At 37.4% G+C, this 16241-nt stretch overlaps 1 protein-coding gene and 1 long non-coding RNA gene across 2 annotated transcripts in view; both read right to left on the reverse strand.

Moving 5' to 3' along the window:
* The window catches only part of FAM83B (family with sequence similarity 83 member B), a 97520-nt gene extending 88027 nt beyond the window's left edge, over positions 1 to 9493 (reverse strand). Inside the window, exon 1 of the mRNA XM_027809146.2 lies at positions 1323 to 9493. The gene's annotated coding sequence lies outside the window, so the exon portion shown is untranslated. The remainder of the gene's footprint in view (positions 1 to 1322) is intronic.
* Positions 9494 to 9917: 424 nt separating this feature from the next.
* Positions 9918 to 16241, reverse strand: part of LOC129736369 (uncharacterized) — a 41398-nt gene continuing 35074 nt past the window's right edge. The window contains exons 4-5 of the long non-coding RNA XR_008732857.1: positions 12719 to 14905; positions 9918 to 12073 (exon numbers count right to left, since the gene is read on the reverse strand). This is a non-coding gene — a long non-coding RNA (uncharacterized LOC129736369). The remainder of the gene's footprint in view (positions 12074 to 12718; positions 14906 to 16241) is intronic.

Consider the following 16241-nt stretch of genomic DNA (forward strand, 5'->3'; position numbering starts at 1 on the left):
ACAAGTTATGGTGTTTCAGTTGACAGAAAGAAATATTTGGATACCTAATCTCAGTGGTATCTGTACAATACTATCGCTGTTAGGTCTGACCCAGCAAAACATCTATTCATTATTGAAGTGTAAGTGTATGACTAACACAGCTTAAGTTGGTTTCATTCTTTTTATTGTGCCTTGTGCTGTTAAAGATTAGTGTGCTCTTCTGATTGCCTTTTGTTCTTCAACTAGACTAACATATTCTGCATCAGGCAGCATTGAGTTTAGTGTTAGGAATACGGATTTGAAAGTTGGCTCCATCGCATTGGTGCACACAGAGAGTCTCAGGAATTCATCCAGTAATGAAAATGTAATAGGCCACAATGGCTATTCAAGCAGAAACTATGAGGAATAAAACTACATTAAGTGCTTGTGTTGAAGATACAGCTCTACCTTTGGTGCCTTTGACTATTAATCAACATTTTTTAAAAGCTGGTTAACACTTTTTCATCTTTTAATGATATTTTCTATGTTTAAAATCAAAACTACAAACCAAGTGGAGCAGTACTGTTATATAAACTTTTTTTGTTGTAGTTGTTGTTGTTATACAATGCATATTGTAGTGTTAACCATTGCTTACAATTCTTGTTCAACAGCAAAATGAGAATAAGGCTATTTTACAAACAAAACATTGTGGTGGTTAGAAGATCTGTGTTTAACCTCTTGTTTATAATGTTTAAATCAAACCAAACCTGTTCCTTCACCAGCTGAGTAAAGATTGAAAGATTTTGGTGTCATCAAGTCAATAAAATACAAGTAATTCAGGAGTTAATTTTTGATATTTAGGATTTTTTTAAGACACACAGTAAAATTAATTTCAAAATTATTAGAAAAATGTGATATTACAATACTATTATGATATGCTTTTAAGATACAATTGCCAGCAATGGAATGGGATATTTATAATTTCTGTAATTTTTGGTTAAGGTCAGTTTGTATTGTATCAGCCTCAGGTACATGGCTGTTGTTTGTTTTTCTGATCCTTTTTGTTTCAAGAAACAAACAAACCAAAAAGAAGTGAGAACTGCTTGCTATACAAAGTCTTATGTTTGTTCCGGATCTACGCTGAGGGTTTGGAAATTGTGCAGGTTTCTGCAGAACTCTCCTGCATTAGCTAGAGGTTCTTGTTTGCTTCTTGCCTTTTTTGTTTTGGTTTGGATTTTTGTGTTATGTACCATGAAAGCCCATACAGCTTCACCAGCCAGGCTAGTAAATCCTGTAACCAAGCTCAACTGCAATCCTGCAGTTCTGTGACCGAAAAAAAGGAAGAGAAAACTTGAAACACTAACCCCTCTGTCATGTTTTCTCCCCTTCATTTTATGTTTCCAGTGAGGTAAGGGAAAAAACTGAGACATGCCACCTCCCAGGATTTGCCTTCATGTGATGAGAAAGAAAAATTACTTCAAAGTCAAATATGGAATTCGATAGTGCTCAGAACTTTCCAAAATATTACTTAAAAGGACCAGAATACTGACTTTGCAATATTTATTATATGTAATCCTTCACGTCTGTCAGACTGAATTTGGGAAAAAAAAAAAAGGTTCTTGTGATGAGGCTATGAGGAAAAAAGTCAGTCATAATTCTTTTCCCTTAGAATTATGCTTTTGCAGATGAGGGAATCTGTTTTCTCAAATTTATGCAATACTTAGCTCAGTAGTATAATCATAATGGAAATTTTTAAACACTGTTATGACAGAAACAGTAGATAATAGAATCCAAGAAAAACAGTGTAACCCTTTGTAGGTTTGCACCAGAATGGGATTTCACTTTGGATCAGGACATTTTTATTCAGTGAGAGAGTTAGCATGTTCAACAAGGTTGATATTCTGTCATTATTTTCAAGTTACATATGGAATAGTCATAATGTGGTGGAAACAACACCTAATGTAAATCACATTGACTCTTATTAGGACCCTGATAAATTCAGATTTCATGCACTAGTCATAAGGAAACCAAGAACAGACCTCCTTTAGACTTGTCTACAAGCAAGTCTAAGGCATCACCGTAAATGCTTTTTTATACAGTTAATAGAAGAAGCTACTCTCCCCAGACTATACAGCTTATCCTATACGTTAGGATAAGTCAGTGTTTAGGACAGATGCAAATGGATTGTTCTGTAGAAGCTCCCACTGAGCAAAAGGAGAGCCAAGGATGGCTGTCTTTCACTTAGATGAGTAACTCTTAAATGTATTGTATTGTATTGCATTGTATTACAAAAAAAGGTAAACAATTATTTCCCAGTCATCCCGTATAGGCTACTCGTGCCCGTTTTCTCAGAAGACATTAAGCCAACCTTATTGTCATTGTTGGGGAATCCTGTTGGATCAGATGGACAGACATATTTTTTTTATAAGAATGCATGGCATCTTTTTTCTCTCTGCATGTTGTGGTACCATCTCAGAATCTCAATCAGGGTGTATGGAGTTAATGTCTTCCTGGAAATGCATGACAAGGCCTCTGTGGAATTGTTCCAGGAGTAACTCATGTGTCTGGCTGGTGCAGACCCAGCACAGTTTGACACAGAGGGCACAGGGAGAAAAGAGAGAGCATTGCTCTGCCCACCCACTAGCACTACCTGATATGGGGAACTTCTCATTATACAGGTGTGAGAGGTTATGTTATCATGGCCCCCTCTCCTTACTTTCATCATGAACCTCATTTCAGCTTCAACTTCAATCTATATTGACAATGAGTATCTTGAATTATTGCTTCCCCCTAAATTCTCCAAGAGCATTTCTCTTGACTCCAGATGGTTTTACTGGGCTCTAATTTGAATCTTTTGCATTACCAGGAGAAAGATTTTATAAATTGACAATAGGAGAATTAAGTATTTCAGCAATGGTGGGACTGCTTTGTTTTGTTTTGTTTTCTAAAGAAATCTAAGCAAATAAAAAAATATAGCTCATATTTCTTCCATTTCTCTTTAAGCATTTACCACTTGGAGCAAAAAGCTGAACTGTAGCACAGTAAAATGAACTGGTCTTATATTAGTAATGCTTCCTGTATTAAAAAGTCTGTTCCATTGCTCCTTCAGCCTTTAGCAAGGGAAAAAACTCATACCTTTCTGTTTGCTTTTCACTGGAAACAGCAGTCTCTCTTTGATGAAGAGTTACAGGCAGATCACCATACAATTCATCTGAGATGCAGTGGTGCATCTGTCATCCCTCAAAGAGATGGATGTAAGAGAGGATGAAGATGAAATAATACTGATTCTTATGCTGCAATTCTAGTATCCCAAATATAAAAAAGAAAAGGTGAAAAGGACAGTAAGTAAAGTTTTTGGTAATTTTTTATCATTTATTATGAAGTAGTAAACAGCAGGCTAAAAAAAAAAAATGTTCTTACTTTGCAAATAATCCTTCCAAACAGCTTTGGTTATTAGACATAAGGAGTGACTGACTGTAACTCCTCATAGAAATAGAAATTTCCCCTATTTTTCATAGAAATTGAAGAGCAAAAACCAAATTATAAAAGGATACCTGCATGTCTAAGATATCTTCCTCAAAACCCAAGTTCTATACGTCCTGAAAGAGTTGTACTGGAGACTGATAAGAGAAGAATAGTGTTGGAGGTAGGTAATAATTTCATTTAGGGACAAAACTCTATTTCAAAAGGAGAGGATGGGGGACTTCATACTCTACAGAACCTGGTGGAGCTGGAACAGTAACAAGGTCTCCAAGGCACAGTGCCTTTTCTGGAAGAAGTCAAATAAAAATGAATGCAGTAAGCTGAACTTCTGTGTTGTTCTTTACCTAAAGTAATTCTCATTGGAAAAAGAAAGCTGAGCTGTCTCGGTGATCTTCCTCTGTTATAGGCTGTAAGCAGTTTGTAGGATCATCTGGGCAAGAGTGTTGTTTTCCTATCTGACCACAGTGTGTCTGGTGTATGTATGTGGTTCAGTCACATGTATACTGAGAGCAAAAAGGACTTGAGCTTTGTCTCCTTTCACATAGCCCAGCTGTGGGCACATGACTACAAAGCCCTCCTGCCCGCATCCATTCTCAGAGACAGACCTAGCAGGTCTGCCTGGGCAGGTATCTTTCTCACAGTGTATTCTGATTAACATTTCTAAAGACATTTTTGGGTGTACTGTGGACTACAGGGCTTCTTCCCAAATCGTAAGAAGCTGCGTATTTCTTTTCTTTAGAAGTCCTACCTCACCTGGGTCATATCAGTCAAATTTTTGCTAGAGGTCCCAACTGAAGCAAGTCATGGCATTAACTACTACAGAAATGGATTATAATTTACTCCAATGAAATTTGAAAGCTCTGCAGAAGCTACAGCCTCTTATTGCTTTTCAGTGACCTGGCTGCTACTGTAGATGGAAGAAAATAGGCTGTATCATAATTTGCTGTAAAACGGCTACTTGTGCCACACTGGATTCAATGTAGTACCCTGAAATGCATGTTTGCCTATATAGCCTTCCTGTTCAGCTTCTGCAGCTTGCTGCTTTACATTGGTTTCCTCCAAATGCAGCTATTGCATTTGATGGTGACACTGGAGTTCACAAAAGCTTCAACTCTGACAGGGTGAAGGCAGAGTGTTTTCAGTGAAGGGTTTCTCCCTGTGGAGCATGCTGTTGCCAGAGATAAGCTTGTCCTCAAATCTAAAGGAGCATTCAAAACCAGATTACTTTCTGCAGGTGCCTAGCTAATGACAGAGTTGCTCCTGGGAGCATGCTGTGGGATACACTGTGCTGTGGATTATTTCCTCTTGAGGAAGAGATGAAAGAAAGCAAGTTTGTCTGTAATGAAGGATTTGCTGTTTGTACTTCATGTGGTGTTGCCTAGATACTGTAATGATTGATGTCTTTAAAATATAAATAATCTTGCACACAAAAGAACATTATTAAGGTTACAGAGTCAAGTACTCAAAAGATAGGAGATGCCAGAATTAAGATTGCCCAGGAAACCTTAATTCAGCTCTTTTTTTTCTGAATGTACTATAACACTGTAATTACATAGGACCCCTGCTTCATTAAGCATGAAGAATACACAGTACTCCAACAGCGAGCAGTTGTATATTATATTTACCTCTCACTGTTCACTGTATACCCCATGGCCTTATTTGCCTTGCGTTATTCAAACACTGCTGGAAGGCAGAATTATTCATTTCCTCTAGGGTGTTGGAGTGCTTCACAAACATTAATTCATTCAGTCTCACAAAACTCAAATTAACTGATTTTTTTTCTTTTTCAGTAAGAAAAACAGTACAGAAGTTGTTTAAGCTTAAAAGGTTCCAGTGATTTGGGATGTTAGTCTGGGTGACCTAAACCAGGAACTTTCAGAGAACTTTGAACATTCAGAAACAGAGTCTGTTGATGATAACTGCAGCTTTTATTTCATGTGTAATAAAATTTCGTCTCTAAATACATAGAGTTTGCACATGCATGTGAATATAATGTACCTAACTGGACATTATAATAATGTATATCTGGTCTATTGTGTTCTGAAAGATGTTTTGAGCTCGTATTTTCTGAATCAGTGCTCATCATATGCATTTGTCATTGCAGACTGCAGACTGGCATCGATGCCAGGGATGCCTTCAAAATGCCTTGAAGACTGTCTATAATGCAGTGTTCTGAAGGAGTGGATTTGGCATAGGGATTTCCCATAAGATTCTACATTTTATTGGGGTTATCTATTTCTTTATTTATTTTTAGAAATTAAGGTCTAAAGGTAAAAAAAAAATAATTTAATTGCTAGCCACCTTGACAAATGGGTGTGTTCCTCAAGTTGGCATAAGGACACAATCATAATATTTGCACCTTTATTTAATACAGGATGTACTAAGGAACCTCTGGAAGGGGTTTCCCTACCAGATGACATTTGCACGCTTGATAATTCCTTGAAAATCAGGCTGCTTTTTTTCCTCTTGCTGAATACCTTCACCATGACATTATTCAATATCCAGATGAAGTGATTTTAACCTTTTTTGAATGTCCATTTAAATTAAATGTTCATTAAATACATGTACAGCAATATAATTGTTTCTATGGAAAAAATATTCTTATGCTTTCTATATTTTAAGAAAATTGTATCTCCTGTTTACAGTGATATAGCATAAGCTGCTTTATTACATGAAATCACCTATTGTGCATATAAAGTTCTGCTCTAATTTTAGGATGAAAGGGGTTTCCTGGTACTTATAAACCCCAGTCTAATATGTATTTGGCTGGTCCTCTGATAATCTAATAATTTGGGAGGGTTTGGCTCTGCTTATTCCATAATATATTCCAGCATCTATGTGCCTTTGTCAGAAAATTTTAAGAAAATATAAAAGGAGAGTGCAAAGCCACCTTTACACAACTGCACAGGTCACAGTATACTGCCATAAAAATGTATTTGCCTTTGAAAGCCATGGTAAAAGGACTTTAGATGTTTGCTGAGCAATACAACAGTCTAACCATAGTTGTGACAGTCTTACTGTCAAAAATAAAAGTATTTTGCAACAAAGAGCTCTGAAATACTTATTCTAATAACAAAGTTTTATATTTGGATCAGACAATAAACTGAGAGCTGGACAGCTGAGAAAGAACCTTAACAGGACTTTATTACATGTTGAAACTGTTTTGGGTTGACCTATTGAAATAACTGTGTGGAAATATCTGCAGGATGAAGTTGCTGCTTCTACAAGAAAATAAAATGCAACCACAGCCCTTGGACTCACATGAGAACATAAAAGTAAAGCCTAGTTCTTTCTGGTTTGCGTATTGGTGATGTTAATTGAAAAAATGATGTGAAATATAAGGACTCGTTTTAAATTAAGTTTTGATTTAAATGGAAATTTGATTCAGCACTTAGTTAATAATATTACCAGTGATGTATAAACTAGTATAGAGCTTTATTTGTTGCATATCAGTAAACACTTCCTCTTGAGTTTTTTACTTAGTTATGGATTTGAATACGCCCATTAAGATGCATGTGGCTAGATTCAAAACTCCTTGATACCATCACCTTTTTGAATATGAATTAGCTTTCTGAAACAGTATTCTAATAATCTTTAATTTTATCAGTTGCTACATCTTTTTCATGACCTCCAGATTTCAGCAGTTTTTTCATTTTATATGTATTGTATCATTCACAGTTAATTTCCTGCAACTTTTCTAGGCAATTCATGTAATCATGCTTTGTCTGATAGAACTTTCATGTAACTACCATTTGTCTGGTATATCCTTACCCTTTCTGATTCATACTTCTTTAACAGCTGGTTTTTAAAGTCGAAGATGTGTTCTTACTTCTAAAGCTCAGCTCAGTGGTAGCACCAGGCACTGTGAATCCAAGTCAAAGGCAACTGTTGTGCACTTGGATGAGATTCTGCCTCCTTAGAAGCTGCATAACAGTGGCCAACAAGTAATGCATGCAATGAAACCATGATGTTTCCATTTCCATTAGCAGGAACCCCTCTAGTCACTTCTGTGCTGATGTGACTGCAGGGGTATTAAACTCATCAGCAAGTGGTTAAATAATATTTATTTGCTGTGAAGTCTCTTTCTGGAATTTTACTCCCATACTGGGATGCAAGAGGATGGCCCAAATTCTTTATGATCCTGATGATTCTCAAATAGCAACATCTTCACATTTGTTATTATTTCTCTTCATTGAGTAAGAGACCTAGAGCAGTGTAAGAGGATCTTAGCAGGTGGCCTGCTAAAGACAAACATTTATCTGCTCTTTAAATCTTATTATTTAAATCTGTACCTAAGAACGAGGCTGTATCTTTCTTAACTTTGCAGGGATTTTGTTAGTGTCAACTGAGAGATGATTTAGCCTAACTGGAAGTATGAATTATTCTCATAACATCACGAGCACTTGGATTCACTCAGAATCAGAAAATTGTGAATGTTGCTTAAAGACACTTGTTCCCTGTTCTTCTGAGGTATCTACAGATTCAAAACCGCTTCAGTAATGTGGATGTGTGAGGAGGGAGAGACAGAGGAGGTGGGAAGGGAAGAGGTAGTCAATGAAAAATAATGAATTAAGAGATTATTGCAGAATAAATATTTTCACCCTGCAGCTTCAGAGTAAAATATTGTGGTTTGGTAGGGCTGTCCAATGGTGTATTCTCCAGAGCTATGTCAAATATTTTTACTGCAGAAATATTTAATAGTCCTTGTACTGTGTTTAACAAAAGCAATGAAATGAAATTTCAGTCAAGACCCTAGCTAGAGAAGTGTCTGAAAGGAAAATAGAAAGGGAGTTTTTCACCTCTGAGATTTAATTCCAAACAATATTATCATGCTTGAGAAATATTTTTTTCTTTGTACTACTTGGTTTTATGTCTAGACAAAACTAGCTTTAATATAGAATGGAATATTTCATTGCTTGGTACAAGAGTGGTTCATTCTTACATTCTGTCTTCATTGTACTTCTTTTGAAATAGTTGACCATCATTTTACATCAAGTTTTTTTAAAAGGTGCTGGATATTGTTTCCTTTTGAGTATTCAGGTTTTCTTCTTTTTTTCTCACAGTATTTGTAATCTCTCTGATCTGATTCTTTAAAAGTTATTTTTTAATACTTTGCCAGTGTTTATTTTTTCTGAGGTTTATATCCTCCAGTTATGTTTTGAGCTCTCGAGATACATTGCTGTAAATAGTCTTATTTTTATCATGGATTATACATTTTTTCAAAATATATGCTTTAAAATAAATCCTACACTGTACAACACCTAATTTATTTTGTTAGAATAGATACCAGATTTCAGTACACATCAGACTTGTACTCACAAACTGGTACTCGGAGAAGCTTATATTATTTGAAATTAAAGCTTTTAAAGTCCAGTTCCCTTTTCTCAGGCTTTAGATTGAGTTGGATTTACAGATTTATAGCATAAGAAAAGAACAAAAAAAACCCACCAGGTCTTGACACTTGACATACTTCAGCCTTGAGAAAATGCAGCTATAAAAAGGACAACAGCACCATCAAAGAAGAGGTCCACACAGCTGTCAGCTCTAGAATGAGCTGCAGATAATCCACTTGAATTTAGTCATTTCTAAGGCAACAGTTTTCAGCTAAGCTGAGAATATCTACAGATACTTGGTTGTGTTTTGAAGAATATGGCTCTTTAGTGCCATCATTCTGTGTTTTTACTTAGTTTAAGGCACTCTTTACTGTCTAGCACAAGGATTTATTAAAAAAAAAAAGGAAAGCAAAAAAGGGCACAATAATTTTTGCAATAGACTTCCTCCTAGTCTATATACTTACACAGACTTAAACACACAAACCTAAGTTAGTTAATGATTGTTTCTGAAGCTCCATCCCCTCAAACAGGCAGCCAAAATGTAGTTTAAAAGTACTTATGAGATCTGCTGAAGGCCTCCATTGTTAGGCAGTGTGAATAAATTCACCAGGTTTTGATTTTGTGCTAGATGTGTGGAATTTTGGGGGAGACAGTTATTTTTAAAACAGCACAACTTCAAAAAACTGTGTGGTTTGCAGGGACAAGGAAAGCATTCTATCTACAAAAGTTAGTATAAAAGGAACAAATGCCACATTTCACCTCTGCAGGGTTTCACATTTAATTTGTAACACCTTCAGTGCAGAAGGAGATGGCTGTGATTTTTCTCAGCATCTGCCCATGTTGATGGTGATGCAGAGATTCTTTTGGCTTCGTGGTAGATCAAAAATCGCACAGAGCTTGTAGATCATGGAAATGATGCTTGCAAGTGACTTCTAGATGACATCTAGTCCAACTTCTTGCTAAGAGTGGGACTTTCAGTAACACCACATTCATTCAGCTATGGTTTTGTCTGTTTTGAAAACCCCAGGGATGGCATAAGGGGTTTCAGTGTTGCATTTTTTTCCTGGTGAGAGAGTGAGTGAGTGAGAGACACCCCCACCCACACCCCCACCCCCACTCCACCCCCCCCCTCTCTCTCTCTGTCTCTCTCTCCCTTTCCAATCTGAACTTTTCAAGGTTCAGTGTATCTTTTGGCCTTCTTGTCATATTGATTGCCACTACCAAGAAGACTTTGGCTCTGTCATCTTTGTAGCTACCCTTTGAGTTGCTGCCTGCTGTGAGAACTTCCTTAGCCTTCACTCTGCTACTCCAAACAAGCTCAGCTGCCTCAGATTCTTCAGTTAGGCTAGGGTTTGTAAAGTAATGAAGAATGTGAAAGAAGACATCATTTCAAACCACACACAGTAGCTGATGAATAACTAAGCCTGAAATGTGTGATAAAACCATTGATTGAGTACTATAAATATACAATAATCTAAAAAAATTGGTCATAACTATAATATAGTGTCTAAAAGATTCCATTAGCATTGGAAACCTGTTGCTTTAAGCACTATGAGAACTCAAAGTATAACCTGAAGCCACAGTTCATCAGTCAGTCAACTTAATGCAACAGTTGTAGTAGTAATTTCAAAGGTAAAATTTTACAGAATTTAAGGAAAAATATATCCAGTCCTGTCCTTTTCAGGTGTACAGAGATAATAGATTTCAGAGTTAAGAGCCTCGGAAAAATCATGAAGCAAAGGGGCTAAACTTCTTAAATCCTTTGTTCATTTTGTTAATTCCTCTGTTTGGTCCCTTTTCAACTGAGTAAAACTGTATCATATCAACAGTCCATAGCAGACACCGCATTACTATAGGTTAAAGTGTTACTCTGATGAAAAGCACATATTAAAATCATCTTCCTATTTTTTTCTTCTGTTTCAACTGAAATATTTCCAGGGAATTAGATGAAGTAGGAAAGGTGTTTGGCCCTGATAAAGATAATTCTAAGTGCATTTTCTACATGAAAAGGTATGCAACTATAACCGAAAAGTGGCTTCTGGGACTAAGCTACCCTTTCAAAGTCATTTTACATTTGAGAAGTAGATGCCCCAGAATTGTTGTCTTTTAACTAAAGTAGCATAGGGTTTTGTACAGTAAAATTTATCTCCAAAGCTGAAAGCTGATTAAAAGCAAAGTTTTTAAATGTTAAGAACACCTAACATGTAAAGAAAGTCTCTGTTACTGGAAGAAATTCTAAAACCTGAAACACACCTTAAATTGTGATAAATGTGATAAATAAACAAGACGGATAGGAATAGATGGTTGAAGTGCAATTTTTTCCCCTTTAGGATTATTCAAGAAAATGAGGAAGAAACAGTATTATCCATTCTCATAAGAGCTATTGTCAGCAGGTACTGTCCTTACTGAATATTATTTTCTGAGAGAGTAGAGCTGAGTAAGCATAGCTGAAAAAAATGGAAGGACAGGAATGTCAGGATAAGCAACCATTTTGTGTTATGGCTGGATTAAAACCCCAGGCTTTTAATATTTACACTGGCAACCCTCACAATTCAGTGAGGGAGATGGGATAATAAATGGGCAGATAGCAATACAGCAGACTAGGAAGAGAGAAATAAATGACTGGAGTAAGAATTGGGATAGGACTTACTGTATAGTAGAATGAAAGACTTATTACCTCTATCACGAAGACTTAAAAGTTCAGACTTGAAGAGTAAATCAAACCTCTCAATAAGAAGTGCTGTAAGAACAGGGTGAAGTGGTAGTCTTTTAAATGGAAATTTTCATTGGGCGGGTGGATATTATATTCAAACATAAATGCTCTCAAACAAACCTTGGAAAATTTGTGTAAAGATGGGGAAACTGGATAAGAACCATTTTCTGGAAATATAAAGATAATGAGTCATATGTACCCTTTATGTTGTGTGTTGTGCATAAATGTATTTTGTATTGTGTATCAGGTGTTACGGCAACTTTGAGACAGAGTGCACAAGGTTCCATAAAATTTGGAGAAAAAACCAACTCTTGAATAAATTGTGCATTAGGCATGCTGGTTTTTTTGTCTCATCACAGTCTTTTGCCTCCTCCAACAGCATCAATCTTGGACAAAGAAAGGAAAATGGTAAATACACACTGATTGACAGTTTTTGCACTTTTCAACTTTGACTAGTGAAATTCCCAGGATGCCTGAGTACACACAGCAGGCTTGCCAATTTCCTCACAAATAACCTAGCAAATTCTCTGCAGTGGGCTGAGAAAAGACTGTGAGCAGTTGCATGCTCTGTCCTCAACAGAAGATGCTGCAAAAAGAGACAAACAAGTGCATAATGGAAAGTTTGTTTCACAGCCTGTCACACTTGGGTATTTTTGTTATACATGTAAATCTATGACATACATAAATTAGGATGTGGCATTTTGGGATAATACAAAAAAAACTGACTCAGCTTTCAGCAACCTTTTTTTCTTTTTGACCAAAGGTTTCATCATCAAAAAGAACTCATTGGATTGCTATAAACTGGACCTTGGGAGTAAACCAATATGTATGCTGTGTAAAATGATTAGTTGACTTGGCCCTGGAGCAGACAAGAAAGCAAACCAACCTGGCAGTCTAGCTGTATTCAAGAGTGACAAAAGGTCACTTCCATTTAGTTAAAACTGATTTTTCCATCAACAGATGACCCACCACTGTCCCTAGCAGTGAAAAATGGTTTCTATGTATTGAATACATGCTATAAAAAATATACTTCTCTGATTTGCAACATTATAAAGTTCATGTCATGAGGACTACTTGTGGAAGTGAGAGTAGCAGCTACCCAGTTTAGCACACAGTAACATACGCATTTCTAACAGACATAATATATGTAATAAATTTTAAAGTGTTCTCTGCGTGGCTCAGCACAGAGGGCACTGGTCTGGAAGCCACTGGATGCAGGTCCTGTTCCTACCTTTGCCAATTACCAGCTGTTGGAGACATAACTCAAATTCTGTGGTTAAAGATGATACATTTTGATAACAGAAGTCCTGCTGCCATAAGAAGATGATAAATTTTAGAAATTCATCCAGTCTGTGCATCAACTCTCTAACTTTTGGTTGAAGTGGAGAATACTTTTCTTCTGAAAATAAATAGAAATATTTTATTTTCTAAGTTCATATTTAAAAAAATACCCCAAAATAATGACATTTCTGTTAAAATTCTATTTTATATTAACACAAAGTTCTCATTCATTCCATTATTCACTATCTGCATTTCATCATGTGGAGAGAAGGAAATAGATTTCTTGGAAGTTTTTTGTATGAAAAGCCTGTAATATTTAATCTTTGATGGAATTTATTCCAAACAGAATTTTAACAAAAAATATTCATCAGCATTTTAATAATTTATTGAATTTGTAATCTCAGAAGTTGCAATGCTCTTCCTGATTAACAATAATATTTTATATTTATTTTCATAGCTACAGGATTATGGGTAAGCAAATCCAGATCTCTGTGTCTTTTCCTCTTCTGAAGCATCCAGTTGCAGAATGGATCCTGGCCTAAGCAAAAGCCTGAAGCTAGAAGTTATGTCCTCTATGTATTTCTTTGAGTACACTGTGCAAAGTACTAGCAAAAGTTGAGGTCTGGTGACACAGCATGCAGTATCTTTCTGTTTGCAGAAAAACAGATCAAACCAACCAAAATATATGAAGCACTGGATAAGGGGTTGGGAAGAGTGACAGTGTAGTACTGCAAATTAAGTAAAGCATGTGACTGGCTGAAGGACAGAACAAGACAAGCCCCAACGATCCTAATTTAAACAGCTGATATTTGACAGATTGGTGAAGCTAGATCAGAATCAGCAACACCAAAATGAAAGAAGCTATCATGTTTTCCATGAGGGTCATCGCTGGGTCCTGAATTCTCAAACAGATTACTCACATGACTGTTAATAAACTGATTGCAGTTTTTTCAGACCACGAGTAACATCTTTCCTAAAGGCATCTTCAGACCTGGTGACACAATCCTGAATCTGATTGCTCCATAAACATTATAATAAATATTATATTCCAAAATATTTGCAGTAAAAGCTATTACCACTATTGTCATGACAATCTTTCCCCCCTGCCTTCAGATCTGAAAACTCTAAATAACATGAAACAGGGAATTTCACAATGCATTGTTCTGGTAGGTGAGATCTATTCAGGGAGGATCCCACACCATGCTAATTTGTGGCTGCCTTTACTATAACTCACAAGTATCTCAGTTTAATAAAATCTATTTCTTCTTTCTTGCCTCATTTAAGAGCACAGCAATTCGTTGCAACTCTATAAGAAAACACAACATAGGGCACAACAGCCAATTAAAATTAGACCCATAGAACCTAATTACTTGTATTTGAGATGGCTGGCAAGTATAGGAGAAGTACTGAGCTAGATACTACAGCAGGATGAAAACATCCAAATTTCATAAACTGGCCCCATTACAGTCATATTGCAGAACTCCAGAAAAATAGTTTGTTGGGCTAATAACAAGCAGGTTTTCAACAAACACACAAAATAAATATTTGTATTTCCATAATGAAAAGAAAGTTTGAATTGTGAGGTCATAGTTATTGGAACCTAGTGGAAAACGCCTTTCCAAAGAGAAATTATGTTTGGAAATGAATGACATGATACAGCATAGCAGTTGAAGCCATAGAGGCAAAATGGCAATTTATATCTAGTTGCTGTTTTGTTTTCTGAGCTGCTTTTTTCAAATGTCTCAGAAGTAGTTAAACAGTTCTGGATTCAAATTAGTCTTGCCATTTCATTTCCACACGTGTTCAAAATGATTGTATGATCATACTGATCCAGGTAGGGAAAAAATAGTGAGAAAATACCATATTATTCATAGGGCTTTCCTCATTTCATCTTAACAGAAGAAAGAATAAGGATGTGAACATACCCTATACGTAGTTTCTTCCAGCACAGGTCATCTCCCCAGAAAGACTGCATCCTACTTTGTTCTCACTTGTCCTGCAAGGCTCATCTTACCTAGCTAGCGTGCCTTCCTCAGGAACTCCAGGCCATCCTCCAGAAGCACTCTTGGTCCTCATCTTCCTTCACGCCACAGCTTTAGCATACTTTTATTTCTGCCGAAGCTCTTCCCAGGTCCTGCTGCATGGAGGTAGAAGGCGAAAGGTGTGCATATGGAGTCCATCATGCAGAGAAGAGACATGAGGCCAGGTTTAGAATCATGAAATCATAGAATAGTTTGGGTTGGAAGGGACCTTTAAAGGTCATCTAGTCCAAATCCTTGCAACAAGCAGGGACATCTTCAACTAGATGAGGTTGCTCAGAGCCCCGTCCAACCTGACCTTGAATGTTTCCAGGGATGGGGCATCTACCACCACTCTGGGCAGCTTGTGCCAGTGTTTCACCACCCTCATTGTAAAAAAAAATCTTCCTATTATCTAGTCTAAATCTACTATCTTTTAGTTTAAAATCATTACCCTTTGTCCTATCACAACAGGCCTCACTAAAGTGTTTGTCCCCATGTTTCTTAAAAGCCCCCTTGAAGTACCGACAGGCTGCAATAAGGTCTCCCCGGAGCCTTCTCTTCTCCAGGTTGAACAATCCCAACTCCCTGAGCCTTTCTTCATAGGAGAGGTGTTCCAGCCCTCTGATCATTTCTATGGCCATCGTCTGGACCTGCCTCAACAGGTCCATGTCTTTGCTGCGCTGAGGGCCCCAGAGCTGGATGCAGTACTCCAGGTGGGGTCTCACCAGAGTGGAGCAGAGGGGCAGAATTACCTCCCTCAGCCTGCTGGCCACACTTATTTTGATCCAGCCCATGATACAATTGAGTATGGATGAGCTGGATGAGCAGTTCAGTCACCCAGCACCCTACAAGGGTCAACTCTGTGAGAAAGGATCAGCATGGTCAATCAACTTCAAGAGGAAGAAAGGCACCATGTCCTGGATGTAGTGAAGTGCCTTTCTGCAACCAAGGATTGGTTGCACCTTCAGGTCCTGGAGCAGTGTGAGAGTTACCCAGGTGCCTGTTTGACTTTGCTAAAGGATAGTGTGGAGAACTCTGGACTGGGCACTTGTTTCTGGTTATAAGCCGTGATAATTCTGGTGTCCCAGAGCCATCCTCTCTCTGTCCATCTTCAGGGATTATTCCCCCATTGCAATTAGACAGCACTCATCAGTCCCAAACCTCTGTTCACCCTGTGTCAGTGTTCAAAGGCTGGCACTGTCAGAGCTATGACCAGGATGTATCCACTCACTATCGTCTCCTGGCTGTGGGCTGGTGGCAGCCGGAGAGCCAGCCTAATGCTGCCAGCCCAGCAGCAAAGTGGTGTCAGTCCCACATGAGCCACACTGAAACCACCCAAAACTGAGCATATGCAGGCTTTTAAGAAGCTTGTTGGCACTGCAACCAAGACGTCTGGAAAACCCAGTAATCATACTGGCCATACCCAGACATCTAATAAGGCTAGCACTACAC

The sequence above is a fragment of the Falco cherrug genome, chromosome 6 (assembly GCF_023634085.1).
Source record: "Falco cherrug isolate bFalChe1 chromosome 6, bFalChe1.pri, whole genome shotgun sequence".
NCBI lineage: Eukaryota > Metazoa > Chordata > Aves > Falconiformes > Falconidae > Falco > Falco cherrug.